This window comes from Myotis yumanensis, unplaced genomic scaffold, assembly GCF_028538775.1.
Source record: "Myotis yumanensis isolate MYYU_CA2020_CCGP unplaced genomic scaffold, mMyoYum1.0.hap1 SCAF_4, whole genome shotgun sequence".
NCBI lineage: Eukaryota > Metazoa > Chordata > Mammalia > Chiroptera > Vespertilionidae > Myotis > Myotis yumanensis.
In genome coordinates this window covers 64,224,276-64,239,633 of record NW_027223755.1, presented here as the reverse complement: position 1 = coordinate 64,239,633, position 15,358 = coordinate 64,224,276, and the positions used below count along the sequence as shown (strand labels likewise).

Genomic DNA, 15,358 nt, shown 5'->3' with positions numbered 1-15,358 from the left:
AATGCCGTGAGGAAACAGGGATGGGCGATGCGACCTGGGTCAGAGAAGGTCGAATGAAGTCGTCTCATAGGGAAATAATAACTAAGGTCTCGCGGGAACTGACTCGCGGAGATGTCAGCCTGAACGTCCCGCTACACACAAAGGCCTCGGATCTCGGTCTTTTCTCACCAGGCTGGTGCCTCACCTGCCACAGGGAAGTTGCTCAGGTGCGAGATATTTGTAATAACACATCTAACTTTGCCTCCCGCACTTGGCGTTTTAGGGAAAATCGAGAGAAGTTCGTCCCGGTGAGCGCAGAGGTGGTGTGGACGGCGTAAGTAAGCATTAAAAAGGAAGGTGCAGGGAGACAACCCCCCCCTTCTTCTGTCCTCTCTGGCTCCTCGCCATGAACATAAACTACACTCAGGGACTTAAGGAATTAAGCATTTTGCTTTTCCAAAGCCACAAAAGACCTACAAATCGTCTTCTGTGGGTATTTTATGCTGCATCTAAATCAGGGTATTTATACCTTTACAAATCAAGACCTCAGTTGGAAAATTAAAATGACCCTACTACCTGTTTTCATCAGCTCCAAGGGCTCTTCGGGCGGAGTCCCTGTCCCTAGATCTGACTGAGCCTACCGTGGGTTCTTCCTGTGCCCCTTCTCCCCACTGGGGCCCAGCATTCCGAGGGCGTCCAGAAGAGAACCCTGACGCACTCTTCTCAATCTTCTAGAAGGGAACCTTTATTTAAAGCGATAATCAAATTCGTCTGAAGTGGACTGACATGCTTGAGTTGTGATGGGGCTTGGGCAAATGTATGTAGTCTTTCCCTTAAAATGTGTATCCAGTATTACTTGAGGGCGAGTACCAAGTGACTATGTAACCAGTATTAGTTACAGCACATGGCAATAAAATAATATTTCCCTGTTCCTGAGGAATATTGGCTCAAAGATGGGACTAGATCAGAATCAAAATTTTATTTATTTATTAAAAGGAGAAGGAGGAAAAGGGGTGTGTGTGTGTATGCTTTTAATAAATACACCAATAAAAGCAATGGCATCTTACAATTTACATTCATATCAGTGAAGAAAGGATGAATTATTCAAAGGAGGACAACTGGGTAGCCAGTTGAGGGGAGAAACAGTAACAGCCCCATCTCGCAATTTATTCCCAAATAAATTCCAGCCATAATATATTGTATTTTTCCCTTTTAAAAAATATTGAATACAGAAAGAAAATAAAAGGTGAATATTTTTCAAATAGATTGAAAAACTTTCTAAAAGTGACAATAAAGCAAAAAGCCATCTAAGGAAAGACTAATCAATTTGACCATGGTACATTTACATTTCTTTTTAAAAAATATATATATTTTATTGATTTTTTACAGAGAGGAAGGGAGAGGGATAGAGAGTCAGAAACATTGATGAGAGAGAAACATGGATCAGCTGCCTCCTGCACACTCCCTACTGGGGATGTGCCGGCAACCAAGGTACATGCCTTTGACCGGAATCGAACCTGGGACCCTTGAGTCCGCAGGCCAACACTCTATCCACTGAGCCAAACCAGTTAGGGCTTAAATTTCTAAATAAATAAAAAAGGAAAAACATATTAAGCAAAATTGAAAAATGAGTCACAAATTGGGAAATGTCACATTTTTAACATGATTTAGAAAATGAGTCACTTTATTGTAAAAAAAGAAAAAAGAGAAAAAAGCTCTTACCAATAAAGGGAAATCAGTAGAAATGTGAGCAACGGACATGAAGAGGCAAATCATAAAAATGAAATGTAAAGGGATAATGGTTATACGAACAAGAGATTATCATTCTGGAAGTTGTCAGCCTTATTCAGTCTTTGAAAACAGAGAGACCATGTTTTTGTTCTCTCTGTTATATCTTAGTTTTATTTTTACCCTCAACTTACTGATCTTTTAGGAGAAATGTGTTTCAGAGAAGCCTGGGACTGGATATTGTAATTTCTGTTTTTTCAAACTTTATTACTTTTTATTTTTTATTTTATTTTATTTTTTTAAATATATTTTATTGATTTTTTACAGAGAGGAAGGGAGAGAGATAGAGAGTTAGAAACATCGATGAGAGAGAAACATCGATCAGCTGCCTCCTGCACATCTCCCACTAGGGATGTGCCCGCAACCCAGGTACATGCCCTTGACCGGAATCGAACCTGGGACCTTTCAGTCCGCAGGCTGACGCTCTATCCACTGAGCCAAACCGGTTTTGGCAAACTTTATTACTTTTTAAAGTGAATTAATTAACTTTACATTTTTATTATATTTTAGTATAGTTTTGAGTTTACACACACACACACACACACACACACACACACAAAATAAGAGGTACAGAGATTTCCCATACTCTCCCTTCCCCCACACACTGCATAACCTCCTGCATTATGAATAACCAACCATTTGGTATATTTGTTATAATTGATGAACTTGACACATCATAATTGTCCAAAGTTCACAGTTTAAGAGTTCACTCTTGGTGTTATACATTCTGGTTTGGGTTAATACTTTCTGTTTAAAATATAAAAATTTGCTATCAAATCACAAGACTTACCTGATCCTTGTTATGAACAGAAACAATTTTGGATTGATGTATCTGAAGTTTTCATCAGTTAAAGTGTCTTGAAGTTCTTAATATTTTAAGGCAATTTACTTAACAAGAACAATCTCTGTAAATTAACTTTAAAGTTAATCAGAATCCCTCAAAATTTGTGGTGTTTTTGAAGTTGAAGTTGCTCGTCACTTGGTAGACAGGGAATTTTATAAGGATTTGAATTAGAAAATACTAATGGATACTATCTTCAAAAATTGGCATTCTTTTGAATTGAAATTTGCCCCCTTGTGGTTAATACTTACAGAACACCCTGGATGTTTTGTTTATCCACCATTAGATCCAGATTTTCTATGTAAAAGGAGCCTTTGAACAGCAATTCAATTAAAAGAAACAGCTACCTTTGTATAAGTATGCTGTTTTAATTTTAAGTGTAGATTATTATGTTTTGGGGGACGAGGCTATGGAGGAGGTATTTAGGCATTGAGGGGACACTGGCACTGTCATTCCAGTTCTCGCTGCAGCTACTGCCGGATAGCTAACGTATGTACAGTATTAAAACCGAATCATTACTATGTGCTTTATGATTATATTTTAAAGCTAATGAAGGTCTTTCACCTATAATTGCATCTATTTGTTCGATACCGAACACAAATGTGGTGAAGGCGGGGAAAGGACGGTGGAATTGCGCTTAAAGGTCCTGATTGGTTAAGCCATGTCAGGAGACGCTAAAAGAGCAACATTCTGGCTCTAAGAGCTGCTCTTACAGCGTCCTTAGCAACCAGTCTTGGTCCCCAGCAACCCTGAGCGCTGTGGTGAGTTTGTGTGTGACTGCTAGGTTTTGCTTCTGAGGACCTGAGTTAAGGTTATCGCCACACTCACCACCCTGGGCAACCCGGAGATCCACAAAACCCCACTCATGGGAGCAATGAGCCTGTTTTTTTAGGGTTCCATGGATTTGGCTGTTGGAAGAAGCTTCCATCATTACTCGCGCCCCTAGGCAGGCCAGCCCGCTGGACAGTTAAGTCCTTGTATAGTAGGTGAAATTGCCTCTCTCTCTCTCTCTCTCTCTCTCTCCCCCCCCCTTCTCTCTCTCGTTCAAAAATTTGAAGTGTGTGTGTGTGTGTGTGTGTGTGTGTGTGTGTGTGTTGGGGAGGGGGGTCACTGAGGATGTGAAATGCAATTTTTTTTAAAAGGCAATCGAGAAGGTGGCACAAGTTATTGACTAGGAAAAATTTTTAGGAGGAGGTGAGATGATTATAGGATTCCCTTATTTACCTTATTTCAACAATATGTCTGAATTATATGTTTTTTTTGGTGGTCTTTGGTCCAATTATCCTGTATTTCTTAAGATTATAGTCTAAATCTTACATTCTGTAATGCAGGTTACCTATCCAAAGGCTTTGCTGTAATTTTTAACATTGTCCAGTTCTCAGGAAAAAAAATTTTTTTAAACAAGTGTACCTTTTCTAACCTTATTTAACTGGAACTTTAACAAAAATACACTAGGGATTAATGTTGAAGTCTCTTTTTTTAAAATTCTGGGTCTATGCCAGGTGGCAAATGAACTGCCAAGCACCAGACTGCTTGCTGGAGCCATTTCATCAACTGAAACATACCACTTCAGTGCATATATGTTCTTTGTTTTGATGTCTCAAATAACTCTTTTTCTTTTTCATATTCACAGTAAATTTAATTTTTTTTCAGTTGGTTCCCAAGTGAATCATTAACAGGTTAGCAGTTTCATACTGATCATCCGAAGGTGATGTTCTTGCTTTGTTTTTGTTTTTTCCCCCATCTCTTTCCAAAGTCATTTCTGTCTATGTTAATAATTTTAAAAAAGGAATTAGAGGACACTTGATAAAATGCTTTTTGCTGAACTCCCTGAATAGTACTTTGTTTTTCTACTTGATTCTCACAAGGAAAAGAGTAAATAATGTGGAGGGATGTGAGCTTTATAGCTGTGGGGTCACTGGAACAAGTGTGATCTGGGGAAGAGCCTGATATGCACCGTGCCGGATATGCTCAGCTTCCTGCTAAAAAAGTGGTTGTTTATACATATGGGATACTTATACATATGGGCTATTTATACATATGGGTTTCTTATACATATGGGTTATTTATATATATACATTATTTATACATATGGGTTAGTTATATGTAGGTGGGTTGTTGTTTTTTCTTTTTTAAGAGAACAGAAATTTATTGCATCACAGTCCTATATCAAGGTATCAGAAGGACCACCACCCTCTGAGACTTTGGGTAGAATTCTTTCTTCCTTCCCTCTTCCTTCTCCTCTCTTGTGAATCTATTGTAGGTTTTTTGCTGTGTGGTTACTGGAGCTTATATAAAACTTCATCCAGATATAAAAGTCCATTTTACACTGACTACAACTTAGATTTTATACAATAACTTCCCTTTAATTCCCTTTCCTTTATGTTTTTTTTTTTTTCTGGAAATACACATTTTTAATGGAAGCAAAATGGGGCAACGGCGTCACAGCTAACAGGGATTGAGCTCAGGCTAGGCAGAGCTGGTGCTGTGCCCAGGTCATGGAAGCCACAGCAGCCTGGAGGAGGCAAGCAGGAGTGGGGGCGGGGCGGGGGGGGGATGTGGCCTTGGGGGGCCTGGAAGGAGCCCAGGCTGCCAGCTTCATCCCTGGGTAGGAGCGGAGGCTCTGCCCCAGGTGGTTCTGCGAAAACCTGAAGGGCGGGCACCTGGCCGTCCCAGAGACTCCTCAGCTTAATTACGGGTGCGAGCTGGAGGTGGGCCATCTTCAGTCCCCTTTCTCCCATTTATCTCAAAAGCACTGTATCAAGGCTTCGCTCCTTAACACTCCCCAAAACTCCACTAATCACGGTCACTGGTGACCTCCACATGCTAAATGCACTAGAAAGTTGCAATCTCCATATTTGGCTGATCTGACATGGCTGATCACTCCCTCCTCCCTGAAACAGTTTCTTTACTTGGCTTCCAGGACACCACATTACCATTCCTTCTTCATTCACAGCCTTGCCTGTAGTCTCCTTTGGTAAGTTGTGTCTCATCTCTCTAAATGTCAGTGTTGTATCCTATGAAATCATTTGAACCTCTTTTCTGCTTTTGTCTTATTTTTTTATAATAGCTAGACCTAATTTTTCAGTACAATTCTAGATTTACAAAGTAATTGAGTAAATAGTACATAACATTTCATACACTCAACCCTCCCCTCTCATCCGCACACAAAGTTTTTCCCATTATTAATATCTTGCATTAGTGTGGTATATTTGTTACAATTAATAACAACATTTTGTAGTTAACATTGGTCCATAGGTTACATTAGGTTTGCTCTTTGCGTTGTATAGTTCTGAGTTTTGACAAGTGTATGACCATTATAATTTTGTACAGAACAGTTTCACTACCTTAAAAAAAAACCCTGTTCATCCCTCTCTTCCCACAAACCTCTGAATTGCAACTGATGTTTTTACGGCCGTCATAGTTGTGCCTTTTCCAGAATACCACGTAATTGGATCACAGAGTTCTTTCAGATTGGCTCCTTTCATTTCATAATATGCATTTAAGCCGGGTCTTTCCAGTGCTTGATAGTTCATTTCCTTTTAATACTGAATTATATCCTTTGTGTAGATAGACCACAGTTCATTTATCCATTTGCTTATTGAAAGACATCATATTGCTTCTGGGTTTTGGTGGTTAGGAGTAAAGCTTCTATACACGTTTTTGTGCTGGTTTTTGTGTCGACATTAGTTTACAACTCAGGCTAAAGAGTGTGACTGCTGGATCATGCTGTAAGACAATATTTAGATTTGTAACATACTGCCAAACTGTTTTCCACAGTGTACCATTTTCCATTCCCACCAGCAATAAGTGACTATTTCTGTTGCTTCTCAATCTTGCCAGCATTTTGTATTATTAGTTTTATGAATTATAGCCATTCTAATAAGTGTGTAATGGTATTTCCCTGTTTAAATTTTCAATTATCTAATGACATACAATGTTGAGCATCTTTTTATATGCTTACTTGCCATCTGTATGTCTTCTTTGGTGAGGTGTCTGTTCAGATATTTTACCCATTTTATAATTGGGTTGCTTGTTTTCTTTTCATTGAGTTTTAAGGGCTCTTTGTATATTGTAGACCATTCCTTTATCAGATTAGTGATTTACATATATTTTATCCTAGTCTGCGCCTTGCTTCTTCATTCTCTTTACAGTTATCTTACATAGAGCAAAAATTTTTAATGGTTGTTCTGCTGTTCGGCTGTCCAGTCTAATTAGCATATTACACTTCTATTATTATAAATAATTTTCTTCATTAGCCCATTGATGAGTTACATTAATTGATTTTGGAATATTGAACCAGCCTTGTATATTGTCCAATGTTTTTAAAAGCCTTCTATGTGTTGGTGACTCCCAATATCTCTAGCCTAGTCTTACCCCTCTATGTCAGTCATCTAACATTTCCTAAATTAACTCTAGATCTTTGTTAATAAAAATGTTTCCTGTACTCTTTCTCATCTCAATAATTATAAACCTTATTCTTCTATTGCCTCTTCTACTGTAGAAATAACTACAGTTCTTGGCTCTTCTACAGTGGCACCCAGGACTGTAGTTACCAATATATCTGTGCTTTTGCAACATAGCTCCAGGATGGAATTGAGAGAGCAGAGGCATAGAAAAAAAAGGGGCAGATGGCCTGCCTGGACTCCAAACATATTCTGCCATTGCATGAACAATCAATGGAAGAAAAAATGTGTGGAGGCAGAAGGATGGTGGTATTAGAGTCCCTGAGGTAGCAGAAAGTTCAAGAATAGACGTCCTAACCAGAGAATTCTGTTTTACCATGTGAACTCATTAAGCAAATTGCAACAGGAATTTTCTGGATGAGATTACAACTGAAGGTAGCCATTGGCAAGGAAATTATAATTAGGAAGACCATATGTCTTTTAGGACAGTTTCAACTTATACCTGTTGTAGGTCAGTTATTTATTTTCAGTGCCTTATTTTAACAGTGCTTCAATGTGGGTGATGTATTATTTGGTTACTTGTTTATAACCTAGGGGTCATTAGAAAGTTGGATAGCTCCTAGAGATAGAAACTCCATATGGAAGATTTGTAGGGAGGATCTAAACCATCTTTCTGCTCATATCAGATCCTTGGTTGATAGCTTCAAGAAATCAATGGGATCAGGTTGTATTGTAAACTTCCAGGCACTGTGAAGTCCAGGGTATTTTAGGGAATATAGAGATGCTGGCAGGGAAAGAAAACAATGAGCTGTAGAGTCAATTAGGGACATGTACTTAATGGGAATGTTTCTGAATTTGTGAAATTCAACCATATTATGGAGAACCCTAAGCACTAGAAGATCTGATCTTCAGGCCAAGAATTGGTTTGATGAGAAATGAAAGGGAAGGACAATGAACAAGAATGCTGATGTTGGTGGATCAACCAGTCAATGCATTTCTACTGGGTTTTGGGGCCTCTGGCAAGCCCCTCAAACCACACATACAAAATTAAGCTTAGAAGGCAAGAGAATTCCAGGAATTTGCAAGAATCCTGTGGCCTTTGTTAAGTCAAATTCTGAGACAGGTCCTGATTCAACCAAACCATCAATTAAAAGACTTTTTTTTCCCCTCACACACACAAAAAAATTCTGAGAGTGGGATCTATAACCCATTTTCAAAAGAGTTTTTAGTGCTGGTGTGGTTTCAGGGGAGTATATATAACATATACACAATATATATACGTGCATATCATATACAAAGAATGCATACAATACAAAATTTGCATATACAATATGTGCAAATACAATACAGAATACAAATACAGTATACATACAACATACATCCTTACAAATGTATTTATATTGTATGTATATTGATATATTGTCCTCTTAAATGTGTTTGATAAAACTTCCTGTAAAATGTCTTTACACATTAATAGAAGCCACATAACCAATGAGTGGCTATTAGGAAAACAAAATATTAGAAGTAATTGATTGAGGTAAAAAAAAAATGAACTATAGTAAAAAGAACTTGTAGAATAAAAAAATGGTGGTGGCTCAGGGAAGACATGACCCTTGCCCCTTCCCCAACTACCACCCATGAAGGAAGGCACAGGGCAGGTGATAACAATTGAGAGAAGGAAGGGTTGATAACACCTGGGGAATGGGACTCAATAGTTTCCCAACTTCTTTTTTTTTTTTTTGAATAACTTTTCTTTTATTCCCTCCCCTTTATGTTTCTTTTTTTTTGGAAATACACAGACATTTTTAATGGGAGCAAAATGGGGCAATGGCGTCACAGCCAACAGGGATTGAGATCAGGCGAGGCAGGGCGGTGCTGTACCCGGGTCATGGAAGCCAAAGCAGCCTGGCGGCAGGGGAGTGGGGGTGGCCTGGCCTTGGGGGCCTGTGAGGAGCCCAAGTTGCCAGCTTCATCCCTGGGGAGGAGCAGAGGCTCTGGCCCAGCTGGTTCTGCGAAAACCTCAAGGGTGGGCACCTGGCAGTTCCCAGAGACTCCTCAGCTTAATTACTTAATCACACCCAGAGAGTAGTCAATCAACCCACAAGTATTTAATTGATACCACGCTAGTGAGCCTGCGAGCTGAGCGAGCCTGCCGGCCTTCTGATGGGATTCTGTGCCTCGACCCACCAGTCAGAGTGAAAAGAACCATCCTCCCCCAAAACCCTTTCTCAAGGGGCCTCAGAATTAGTTTCTATGGCATCCAGAAAATGTGTCCAGAATAAAGAAGTGTGTAAGTATCACAAAGGTAGGGGAGAGCCTCCCCAGGCAAGAGATGATCTCCAAATTACATGGGACCAGCAGAAGTACCTTGGTAGAGGGTAAGAATGAGATTGATTAGCAGAGGCAAGAAGAAGCAGGTGGAGATAGACAGCACATACTCTGGATGTGATGAAAGCTAAAAAGAGGGGTTCTTCTAAGTAGAATGGGTGAGCAAAAGTTTTCTGTTCTATGAATAACCCTGCCAGCTGAGTGGGGGATTCCTGCAGGGGTGACGAGCTGGCTCTGGCTGATGAGAGCTGATTGTGTACCTCTCTTCCCAACTCCACATTCTGTGATATCTGACAGGTGGCCTGAGATGAGTCTTGGTAGAATTAAGTAGTGTTTATACCATAGAAATATGCAAATGATGCAAATCAGAGCCTTCTTTTTAAAAAATACTTCCAGAGAACTGGATTTTAAGTATTTGTGAACATGCCATTGGCTCCTAGACTCTTTGGTAATAGAAGAGGTGGAGGTGGACCTGGTGCGAGCTTGAGGTGGGCTGGGTGCGCACCCAAACTTGCTAGGGCTCTCTTACTTTATCTTTATTGTTATGTGTGTTTTAGAGGATCACTTTAAGTTGACTGTTTGGTTCTTATGAGCCTCATGAACTTGGATGTCCAAATCTCTCCCCTGACTTGGGGAGTTCCCAGTTAATATTTATTTAAATAAGTGTCTGCCCCTTTCTTTCTCTCTTCTCCTTCTGAACCTGTAACAATTTGCAAATTGTTCTTTTTGTTAGTATTCCGTAGATCACATAGGCTTTCTTTTTTCTTTGTTCTCTTTCAACTGGAATATTTCAAAATTTCTGTCTTCTAACTCACAGATGCTTTTTTCTGCTGGATCCATTTTGTTGTTAATGCTCTCTATTGCCACCTTTTCTTTTTTTAATTTATTCATAGTGTTCTTAGGCTCCAGAATTTTTCTCTGATTCTTTTTTATGATTTCTATCTTTGTTAAACTACTCATTTTTTTTTAGAGTTTTCTTCACCTTAAGAAGAAACTGAATAAAAGTAAATGTCCATAAACTACTCATTTTTAAATGTATTGTTTTACCTGTTATGCCCAGATTTCAAGACCCCCCACAGAACCACCAGGGAGTGCCAAGTCCTATGCAAAGGCATAGAGTCTTTTATTCAAGCTAGCTTGGTCCCCCTCTGCCTCCATTACTGGATGCGAGAGAGAGCCCGGAGTCCCAAGAGAACAAACAATTTATAGGGCTTGGGGTCAGGGGGTGGGGGCACACTTGGACCACTGATTTGGCCAATTCTGGTTGGTTGAGTGAGGGCCGGGGGCTAATGACGCAAGGGCAGGGTGCAGTTAGGGTCTGGTTACACAAAGACGGGGGTGTTCAGCATACTTTCGGCCTTGAGTTTGTTTTCCCTTGCATTCCCATTGGCTGAGATAAGGGCATGCTGAGTAACTGATACATTCTATGGCTTTTGCTGGAAGAGGAGTTAGGAACACAGCTATCAGTCCTGTTCTGTCCTTTCATTACTGATTTCATTGAATTGTCCTTCGCTTTCTTTCTTTTTTTTCTTTTTTATAAATCTATGCCTTTATAGTCAATTAATATTTGACAAAGGAGACAAAAAACATACAATGAACTAAAGATAGTCTATTATAAATGGTTCTGTTAAATTGGACAGACATGTGCAAAATAATGAAACTAGACCACCTTCTTGCACCACACAAAAGAATAAACTCAAAATAGATCAAAGACTTAAATGTTAGACTTGAAACCATAAAAAGCCTAGAAGCAAATATGGCAGTAAAATCTCTGACATTTCTCATAACAATATTTTTTTCTGATATATCTCCCCGGGCAAGGAAAACAAAAGGAAGTATAAACAAATGAGACTATATCAAACTGAAGAGTTTTTGCACAGCAAAGGAAACCATTAACAAAGTGAAACAATCTACTTGGGTCCTCTCTCTTTGCTTCTTGGTGAGCCTGGCTAGAGGTTCATCAATCTTGTTTATCCTTTCAAAGAACCAGCTCTTGGTTTCATTGATTTTATGTATTGTTTTTTTGGTCTCTATGTCATTTATTTCTGCTCTAATCTTTATCTCCTTCATTCTGCTCACTCTGGGCTTTTCTTGTTGCTCTCTTTCTAATTCTTTGAGTTGAAGAGTTAGATGATTTACTACCATTTTTTCTCGTTTTTTGAGATAGGCCTGTAGAGCTATAAACTTCCCTCTCAGGATTGCTTTCATTATGTCCCATAGGTTTTGGATTGTTGTGTTTTCATTGTCATTAGTTTCCAGGATGTTTTTAATTTCTTCTTTGATCTCATTGGTAACCCAATCAATATTTAATAACATGCTATTCAGCTTCCAAGTGTTTGAGTATTTTGGGTTGTTTTTATTGTAGTTTATTTCTAATATTATGCCATCATGGTCTGAGAAGATGCTTGGTATGATTTCAATCTTCTTGAATTTGGGGAGACTTTGTTTGTGACCCAATATGTGGTCTATTATTGAATATGTCCCATGAGCCCTTGAGAAGAAAGTATATTCCGTGGCTTTCGGGTGAAGTGTTCTGAAGATGTCAATTAAGTCCATCTGATCTAGTGAGTTATTTAGGATTGCTGTTTCTTTGCCGATTGTTTGTCTAGAGGATTTATTCAGTGATGTCAGTGGTGTATTAAAGTCTCCTACTATGATTGTATTGTTGTCAATCTCTCCTTTGATATCTTCCAGGAGTTTTTTTTTATGTATTTGGGTGCTCCTGCATTGGGTGCATATATGTTTATCAGGGTTATATCTTCTTGTTGTATTGATACCTTTAGTATTATGAAGTGGCCTTCCTTATCTCTTGTTATGGCCTTCACTTTGAGGTCTATTTTGTCCGATATAAGTATTGCTACCCCAGCTTTTTTTTCATTTCCATTTGCCTGAAAGATATTTTTCCATCCCTTCACTTTCAGACTGTGTGAGTCCCTTCTAATGAGGTGGGTCTCCTGTAGACAGCAGATGTATGGGTCATGTTTTTTTATCCATTCAGCCACTCGATGTCTTTTGGTTGGAGCATTTAGTCCGTTTACGTTTAAAGTTATTATTGAAAGGTACGTTTAAAGTTATTATTGAAAGGTACTTGTTTGTAGCCATTTCTTTTTGTGTGTGGCTGTTTTCTTTCTGAGCTTTTTATTTCTTCTTTTTACACCAGTCCCTTTAGCATTTCTTGCATCGCTGGCTTGGTGGTGATAAACTCCCTTAGCCTTTTTTTGTCTGTGAAGCTTCTTATTTCCCCTTCAATTTTGAATGATAGCCTTGCTGGATAGAGTAGTCTTGGATTCAGTCCTTTGCTTTGCATCACTTTGTAAATTTCTGTCCATTCTTTTCTGGCCTGATGTGTTTCTGTTGAGAAATCATTTGATAATCTAATGGGAGATCCCTTGAATGTAACTTTCCATCTCTCTCTTGCAGCCTTTAAGATTCTCTCTTTGTCCTGAACATTTGCCATGGTAATTATGATGTGTCTTGGTGTGGGTCTTTTCGGGTTCACCTTGTTTGGGACTCTCTGTGATTGTGTGACTTTTTTCTTCCCCACCTCTGGGAATTTTTCTGATATTATTTCTTCAAATAGGTTTTCTAACCCTTGTTCCTCTTTCTGTTGTTCTGGCACCCCTGTTATTCATATGTTGTTTCGTTTCATGTTTTCCCATAGATCCCTTAGGCTCTCCTCCTGTCTTTTAATTTTTTTCTCCAATTGCTGTTCAGTTTGGGTGTGTTTTGTTTCCCTGTCTTCTTCTTTTTTTTAAATATATTTTATTGATTTTTTACAGAGAGGAAGGGAGAGGGATAGAGAGTTAGAAACATTGATGAGAGAGAAACATCAATCAGCTGCCTCATGCACACCTCCTACTGAGGATGTGCCCGCAACCAAGGTACATGCCCTTGACTGGAATCGAATCTTGGATCTCTCGGTCCGCAGGCCGACGCTCTATCCACTGAGCCAAACTGGTCAGGGCACAAATTTAACATTTTTATTCTTTTAACTATTTCCAAATGGGACATGATTTTGTATTTCCTCACTTTCTTCCCCACCCCCATGCCACCTGGTGAAATGGTCTAATAAGGTGTGTTTTTAACATAAGTGTAGGACCCTAAAATGGATGAGATAATCCAGTTCCCAATATATTTTTTCCTAAGCAGTTTGCCATTAAAATTTATAACTGATATACACATATATTAACTTTGTAATGATAAAACAATTAGCTATTTCTTTAAAAAAAAAACCATGATAGATAAAATATACATCATATACTCAAACTTTGTGCTCCAGCAATTTGACAGTTCCTACTCTGAGTTTGGATTTTTTTTTGTTGACAGTAGGGATATATTCGAGGGTCTTAAACAAGGAGGTGGGGACTGGGGAAGGGTGAAATGATTAGGAGATTTAAGTTTGAAAAAGTTTTAGCAGTCATGTAAAAGAATAGACTAGAGGAAGCCAGGTCAGGAGACTGGAAGATAAGAAGTTATTATATTAATCTAGGACAAAGATAATGGCATCCTAACCTAGGAGAATGGAGACTTTCTTGAAGACAGAAGTTAATAGCACATAGCCACAATAGTGCATCTCTAATAATTTGATGCTACATGAACCAGTGAACAATCTGAAGCAAGGTGAGGCCTGACAATGACCATGAAAGGAAGATATACTAGTAGATGGAGCCTTGGTTTCTTATGACTGTGAAGCTGCCAAACAGACCCTAAATTGTCTAGGTTTGAACTTCAAAAAAAATTTTTTTAACATTAGAAAGAAAAATACTTCTATCTTGCTAAGCAGTTGTCATTTTTACTTCTGTTATATGTTACTAAACCTAATTCCCATACAACATATTCTTTTTTAATCTTATTTTTATTGAGGTAAAATCTGCATATAATGAAATGCATAAATGTTCATTGTACAATCTAATGAATATGTTGGGTATCTAACAACCACTCAAATTTAGTAGGTTAAATAATTTGTATCAACTTTCATAGTTCTTGAATTGATTATACACAGTTGAGGTTGAGTAGTTCTCATTTAGGGTCTCTCCTGTGATTTCAGTTAGATATCAACTGAAGCTCAAATCATTTGAAGGCTTGATTGGCCCTACTGCACATGTAATAATAATAGTAATACTACTACTGATAATAATAGTCATATGAAGGTTGACTGGACCCTACTTTACATATAACAACAACAACAATAACAACAATTCCTTGTTAATAGTTTTAGATTTTGGACTCTACTTTGTTGATAGTTTTAGATTTTAAGTTTTGAGAATTTGATGAAGAATGTTCTTACAAAACGATTAAAAATTTTGTGAAAGTTGATAGTATTATTAGGTTCTCTATTTTGATTACTTTTGGTATGGCGAAGGAGTAATTTAAAGTTTTATTATTTTTTTATTTATTTATCCCACTGAGGGTTTAATTCCAATACCTCTTTGGGAAACATTTATGAAGACATTATTATTTCCTTTTGGGAAACTTGAGATTATTTGAGTGTGTTTCCTTTACTCTTAGTCAAATGCAATTCTAACCCATAAAATACATTAGGGAGTCATATTGTCTCTGTTGTATATAAAAATATTTTTAAATAGTGTTTCACAAACTACTGTTGGTTAAGCACCATTACTATCAAGATAAGCACTCCAAAAATAAGCCAGAAATTGAGAGTAATCATGAAAAACTTTCACAGCAATTTGACATTTTCTACCCACCCCATCTGGGAAAGTGTCATCAGCAAGGTGGTATAGAACTTGCATTTTGAGCAGATGGTCCAAATATCTACCCCTGATACCAGCAGATGTGAAAAAAAACAATTCCTGAATATATTAATTCTGTTGAGAATAACTTGTATTTTAAATTACAGTTAGGTCCACTTTGAATGACATCTCTACACATAGCTCAATATAGCTACTGACATAAACATGCTTTTGCTTTACATTCTAATGGGTGTAGATTATTAGAAGCAGAATTTACTATAGCCAATAGCAATAGATAATGATATTTTGAGTTTATAATCTATTTT

General features: G+C 38.1%; 1 protein-coding gene across 4 annotated transcripts in view; it reads left to right on the top strand.

The window, feature by feature from the left end:
• Nucleotides 1–128: 128 nt before the first annotated feature.
• The window catches only part of TMEM232 (transmembrane protein 232), a 171,610-nt gene continuing 156,380 nt past the window's right edge, over nt 129–15,358 (top strand). For 3 of the 4 annotated variants that reach the window (XM_070412434.1, XM_070412431.1, XM_070412433.1), the window contains exon 1: nt 129–206. The gene's annotated coding sequence lies outside the window, so the exon portion shown is untranslated. Of the gene's footprint in view, nt 207–3,520; nt 3,591–15,358 lie in introns of those variants that run through there. The other variant, XM_070412432.1, reaches the window with a different exon arrangement.